The following is a 7027-nucleotide window of genomic DNA, read 5'->3' as shown; positions in this document are numbered from 1 at the left end:
CTGTATATCTTCCTTGATCCCCTTTGTCCTGTATATCTTCCTTGAGCAATCGAGGGTGCTACAGTAAACAATCGAGGGCGCCACGGTAGAATCTAACGAGCCTAATTATGTCATGATTAGACAATGTTGTGCTACAGTAAACAATCTTTAATGGCGGATTAATTAGGCTTAATGGATTCGTCTCGTGATTTCCCTTTCATTCGTGTAATTAGTTTTGTAATCTCTACTCCTAATGTCTCAGTTGGTAGTCTCCGCTGGTCAATTTTCGTCCCACCAGAGACGGCTTTTTTCGTCCTCGATCCCACCTCCCACATCTCATCGATTCCCCCCTGGACCCTCGAAAACCACGTTCGCGACGCCCTCCTGATGAGTCCAGGTAGTTCCCTCGCACGAACTACGCCAGAAAAACGGATGGAAAAAAATCTACGAAATTAAACCAGCGGAAAAAGTTCCAGGGCGAGCGAGCGAGGCGTCTAGAGAGCCCTCGAGCGAGAACCCCGCCAGAGGACATTCCTTCCCCACCGCCATCGCGCTATCTCCGTACAGAGCAGCCCTCAGATCCCTATCTCTGTTCGCTGCCGCCGCCGCCGACCCCTTCGCCGCCGATCCCGCCTCCATCGATCCCCTTGCCACCACGCTCGCGATCCAGAGTGTTCCGTTTCCCCTCCGGCCTTCCGCGTGTCTCCCCTATCTACGTACCGATGGCCGCGTATTTGCCGCCTCCTCCTTCCCCCGTCCATGGTGACGGCGCCCGCGTCACACATAGACCCTCCCCCATCCTGTATGTTGGTCGTTGATGGGGTGAGAGGCGCGACCACGATCCAGTTGGGATCTCGGTGTGGACTCGTTCGTTGTGATGGAGGACGGCGCTGCCTCCCTGGTGAATGGGATCAAAGGGAGGGACGTGAAAGTCGACGAGGCAGCGGCTGGGAGCCCGACGGTGAACACTGGAGTTCGTCCGGGGGGCGATCTGAGGCCACCTCAACCGCCGGTGGAGGAGGCTTCCCAGTTGTAATCTCTACTCCTAATGTCTCAGTTGGTAGTCTCCGCTGGTCAATTTTCGTCCCACGAGAGACGGTTTTTGTCGTGGAATTGTCACGTCAGATGTCCTCTTGCAAGGACTTAAGCGTGGAGCCATCGCAACTAGGAAGCTCAAAGGGGTTAACGGGACAAGGGACACGAGAGATGTTTTATACTAGTTCGGCCCCTTACGATGAAGGTAAAAGCCTACGTCTAGTTGTGTTGGAATTATTGGGGTTTCGATGACCAGGGAGCGAGATACCCTAGGCCTGGCTCTCGATCGATCTTACTTGCCCTAAGCCGCCGCCAGGTCGTCCCCTTATATACACGGGTTGACGCCCTGCGGCCTACAGAGTCCCGGTCGGCTCATCAACGTGACCGGCCCGGAGATTGATTACATATTCCTTACAACACAAGTCTTACAAGGGTGGCGGTTTATTACTACGGGCCTTAAGCCGCCTGTGGGCTTTGAGCCCTTTTTAATGAACCGCCATCTTCAAGCTTGATATTGGGCTTCATATGATGAATCGTCATTGCATGACCCGGCCCCTCCTGGGCGGGTTACACAAGTAATTATATCCCCAACATTAGGCCCCAGATTGATTTGAACCGGTTCATGTCAATCTTCAACACCTTAAGGAAACCCTTCTGTCTTCTGTGTGTGCAAAAGTTTATAACCCGCCATGACGTCATCTTCTAGATCCATGATAACCCGCCATGACATCATCTTTCATTAAATTCACATCCCAACGGATCTTCGTCTTAATATCCATTCCGAAAATCGAGGCGCCAGAGTAGCTGGACACCACCCCGAGCCTACTCGTTTCTCGCGCCCTCTCTGTCATCTTCCTTTATAAATAAGTCCGACCCTTATGTCTTTTTCCATTCTCCCCCTTTCTGTCGTCTTCTTCCTCTCGCCACTTCACTGCTGCTCGAGCTCCACCGCCGCCGCCAGCGCAGCGCACCCCGTCTTCGCCGACTCAGGCCACTACATCAACCTGAAACCGACCAGAGATCGACGGCGAACCTCCGCAGCCAGTCCACATCTGTGAGTTCCTTCCCCTCCATAGCTTAGATCCCTATTAGGGTTTTCAAGTTTCTCGGTGTTCGTCGATGTTCGTCATGAGCTCTTCATAGATTTCGCCATCGTAGCCTGCTTTACTAGAGCATAAACTCATGCGGTAGTTGTTCCACACCCATTTCGGATGAAAATAGATCCCCTTTTCCTGGTATAAAGGTCTCTGTCGGTGTCAAAACCGGCGGATCTCGGGTAGGGGGTCCCGAACTGTGCGTCTAGGATCGATGGTAACATGTAAACGGGGTTTTACCCAGCTTCGGGCTCTCTTGATGAGATAATACCCTACATGCTGCTTTTGATTGTATTCATATGGGTGTAGTACAGAGTTGATCTACCTCGAGATCATATGTTGTGTTCTAAACCCTAGAGGTATGATGATTCATATAATAATGATCTATCGACTAGCCTGGCCTCGGCTTATATAACATACCAGAGGCCGAGGATAACAAGAGTCCTAGTCGAATACGCCGGTAGGGAGGAGTCCATGTCTTGATCGCCAAGTCTTGTGGAATCTTCCTTGTATGCGGTAGCTGTCCGAACTGGCCCATGAGTATATGGCCACGGGGGTCCTCGGCCCAATCTAATAGATTGGGAGACGACATGGTGAGTACCCCCTAGTCCAGGACACCGTCAGTAGCCCCCTGAACCGGTCTTCAAGTTAGGGACGCTCCTCGATTCTTCCGAACTGTTCTTCATCTTCGGTCGCCGGTCTTGAAAACTGGTTCAACAAATCTCCTCGTCTTCGATCTTGAGGATCGCCAAAGTGAATCTGAAGAGTTTACACGTCGGGTATCCGAGGAGCCCCTTTAAGTTTTCGGCCTTTATCAATGCCTTGTTATTTTTATGCCACACCTCAGGTTTGAAGTTTTTCCCAGGAGGCAGTATCTTCTTGCATCCGAGCTCCAACGCCGGACTGCATTCGAGGTATCTTTCGCAGCCGAGCACCAACGCCGGACCGCTTCCCAGCTCTAATGCCGGAATGTATCCGAGCTCCAACATCGGACTATGTATCCGAGCTCCAACGCCGTACTATGTATCCATGCTCCAACGCCGGACTGTATCCGAGGCGTCGTAAATCACCTTGGTTCAAAGAAGTTTGAAGGAGTTTAGCCAAGCTTAATGCCGAAAATTCCCTCTATGGAGCCAGCCACTAGCGCCCAAGCTTTTTGCCAGACTGCTTCCGAGGTAGTGCACCACCCCGAATGTGGGCCGATTTTTGTCAATATTTTTTGCCGGACTAGGTGTGTATCGGTTTAAAATCCGAGATGCACCTAAAGGATGACGTAAGACCGCTGATCCCAGTAGCCGCTGAGACCCATGTTGATTTGTAAAATCGGCCTGAGGATCAAGTCCTAGCTCGGCAGGATACTTCGGGACACAAAAAGCGGCTTGCTCAGTCCTCGAGACTCAGGTTGGGTGCGGCCGACCAACCTGAGGATCAAAATCTCCTCGGAAACTGTATTGCACTTAAAATTTTCTGCACTGGATGGGCAATGCAGTAGCCCCCGAGACACTGGTCGGGTGGCAACACCAGATCAGGGGATCGATGTGCCCCTTTAATATTTGTAAATAATAAGCCCGAAGCCCAGTAGCCCCCGAGCCTTAATGCGGGCACGGGTGGCCGAATTAAGGATCAATATCCATAGTAAAATCACAAATTATGTGTAATGACTCTATGTATCCAAGTACTTTACGTCATTAATGCTCGGATCCGCATTGTACAAAACTTTGTTGACCGACCATCGGCTTCCACCTCCTCGGCCAGTAGCCGAGGAGTGTTTGTCTTACTTTATAAAGCCTTTATGAGGGCAAATATTTACGACAAACAAGGCAATCTGGCCATACGGTTTTATAAACAAAGGTACGCGGGGAGATATGTTATATTACTGTTTAACAGAAGAAATGTCTTCCAAAGAAAATAGTCCCGCTATCGGTTCCTTTCTTTGGGTTGTCATGCTAAGCATGATCATAAAACCTCAGCTCCAATGTAAGAGCAAAATATCGAGGATTTAGTTTGGGAGGCTAGTTAATAGCCCCCGATAGTGTTCGGCGACAGTCGAGGTCAAGCCGTAAACACTTCGGCCAATGTTATGAACGGCCTGTTATTTTACATAGTCATCGGATCACTGACCAGTTTACGCTTATTGTGACAGTCAGTTTTCTGCTTTCTCCACTGAGGTGCTTAACCATGTGAGCTGGAAGCACAATCGCAGTGGTTCTCCCTTCGCACGCCTAGCCAAACAAAACGGAACATAGGAAGCAAGTGCAGGAGCCGGGCAACCCAACTATTGACCGAAGACACAATTCGAAACCGATGCAAATATAGCAATATCCGAGAATGTTTTTGCCAAATCTCTAAAGGAGTCCGGCGTTGCACTATGAGACTTGTGCTGAAAACACACAAATAGTTTAAAAGTGCCAAAAAGCTTGGAAAACCAAGAAACGTCAGTAAAAACATGATGTCCGAACAATATCAAGTGTTCGATGCCAATCCAAAAATTGGTCTTAGAAAAAAGAAGTGCTTCTGTCGTGCTTTAACATGATACATCCTATCTCAAGACTTCGAGCGGGTCAGCCTATGGCTTCAACCTCCTATCCCGAGGGCGGAGTACTTCTCATCCGGCCAGTTTAGTAAACTAAACTCTAGCGGCTTTGAGAGAGAAATTAGGCTCCCCGGCTAGTGACCGCACACTCATGTCAAAAAAAGAGTGATAAATAATAAAAACTTTGCAACGACTAAGAAGAAAAACACTTTGTATGAAACGGCTCAAATAAACATAAGAGCCCCCAAGTGACTTGGGTAAAAGTTGACTATATAATGTAAGGTGACATGCAAAATGCCTTCTAGCCGGATTGTAGATCGTTTGTCGTAGCGTACCTTTTCACTTCAACCTCTGGACCCAATAGTCCGGAATGTGTCCGAATACCCTAGCGATTATATAAGAAGCGGGGCATGCATGGAGACAAGGCGTAGGGGTCATTATTGCTGTATCAGACAAGTGCCCAACTAGTTATGTTATATTACATGGATAGTAAGAAACATCTTCCAGGGAGAATAGTTTCGTTAAGGGTTCCTTTCCCTGGGGGGCATGCCCTAAAGTGCATGTCCAAGCTGCTAAGAAAGCAGAAAAGCATCTGGGGGCAGATAGACAAATAGGTAAAAAGTCATCTTTTAGTTCACCGACCGAATATTCCCTTAAGAACGCTAGCTTTCGGCTTCATCAAGTCTGAGGTACACATCCGGCTGACCCGGTAGTAACAATCACAGAGGTGCTCCCTTTACCACCTAGCCGAACAATCGGGGACGTAGGGGTAAGCACAGGAGCCAGGCAACCCAGCTTGGCCAAAACTTAAGTCATATTGATGCATATAATGGTGAATAAAAGGTACATGCGGAAGTGTGACACATGTGTTGGGCATAAAGCCCATATTAATAAGCTTCTATTAAAGAAGCCCCCAGGTATAATGAGCGCGGGTAGCGCGTCAAGTGTGTGCAAACAAAGTTTGGACAAGGAAGATTTTTACAAGCAACTTTTTTCCAAAAAAGTATAATGCTTGGTCGAGCCGAACACAAGTTAAAAATTTAAAACTGTGAGCATGAAGGCAACTTAGCTGGTTAATGTGTTCGGTACTGACGACGCGGTCCGAGCTTGATGCGGGACAAGGTTCCATCCCCCAAGCCGGTCCCGAGGTGGCGGAGCAAAGAGCTCGGCACTTCGAAGTGGTGACATAGCACGGGCAAGCAGGACGGCAGAGTGATGCCGAAGTCCCCGACATGGGGTAATGAAGACCCCCGTCCAGCCGAGGTGACGTCAAAGGATATAGTCCGGCTGGATCATTTTCTGATGCAGGGCGGCGACGTGATGCGGTAAAGGCATGGCAAGGCCTGAATTAACAGGTCGGTTCGAGTTCCGGATGCGGCGTTCGCCGGACTATGTACGGAAACTGACCGAACCACCATGCGACCTCGTTAATGCGGCCACCATTTGATAGACCTGCGTACATATGATGGACAACCAGAGTAATAATTCGTTGGGAAAAATGAACCCAAACAAGCAAAAAATACTAGGATTAATAGCACCTGGTTTATTTGTTGTAGCAATCTGAAGAAAGGTGATTCCCAAAATTGGGAATCGGTCCGCGCACCCATTGCCTGATGGGCAATAAAACGATGGCGTGGCAGTGCTGGCGAAGGTTGGCTCGCCGAGGCAAAGCCCTCGGTCCAGCTTACGTGACGGAGCTGGTCGGCTAGTGACGCCGAAGTGTCTGGAGTAGGTTGATGAAGAGATGGCGAAGCCCCCGGTCCAGCCGAGATGTCGAAGTAGGTCGGCGTGATGGACACCAGCTTGAAGAAGCAATAGTGCGGCCCTGCCGATGCAGGTCGTGACGTGGTCGATGCCGGCTTGATGAAGCGACCGTGCGGCGATGCCGATATTTCCGCTCCGTGTAATCCGTGGGGCGGCGATGTTGGTGATGATTTGTCCTTCGCGATGCCGGACTCTTGTTCGGCTTGCCGAGATGATGATCCGAAGAAGTTGAGCTCGGCTCAACAAAGTGACGACGTGTCTAGCACAGGTCGGCAGTAGTGGAGCAATATTGCCGGACTGGTTTGACACCAGCAATGATGATGAAGATCATGTTCAAAAGATCTTAAAGTTAGTGGGATGTGTTCGGGAACAATACACAATATCCCATACAAAATTTCCTTCAAAAAGGATGTCCGAAATCCCGTTCATAAAAAAGATGAATTCGGGTAGGATTCGTTCTCGCGCAGAAAACAGATCCGAAAAGTGATGCACTAATCGGAAGGTTCCCGGAGTTTGGACGGTCGGATCGAGCTGAAATTTGGAGGGGTGGTAGATATAGGAATTCCGCAGCCAATCAATGGTTGGATCTTCTAAAGGACGTCCGATCTAAAAGCTGGACACC

Source organism: Triticum dicoccoides, chromosome 3B, assembly GCF_002162155.2.
Source record: "Triticum dicoccoides isolate Atlit2015 ecotype Zavitan chromosome 3B, WEW_v2.0, whole genome shotgun sequence".
Classification (NCBI taxonomy): Eukaryota; Viridiplantae; Streptophyta; class Magnoliopsida; order Poales; family Poaceae; genus Triticum; species Triticum dicoccoides.
Note: the sequence above shows the minus strand (reverse complement) of the source record.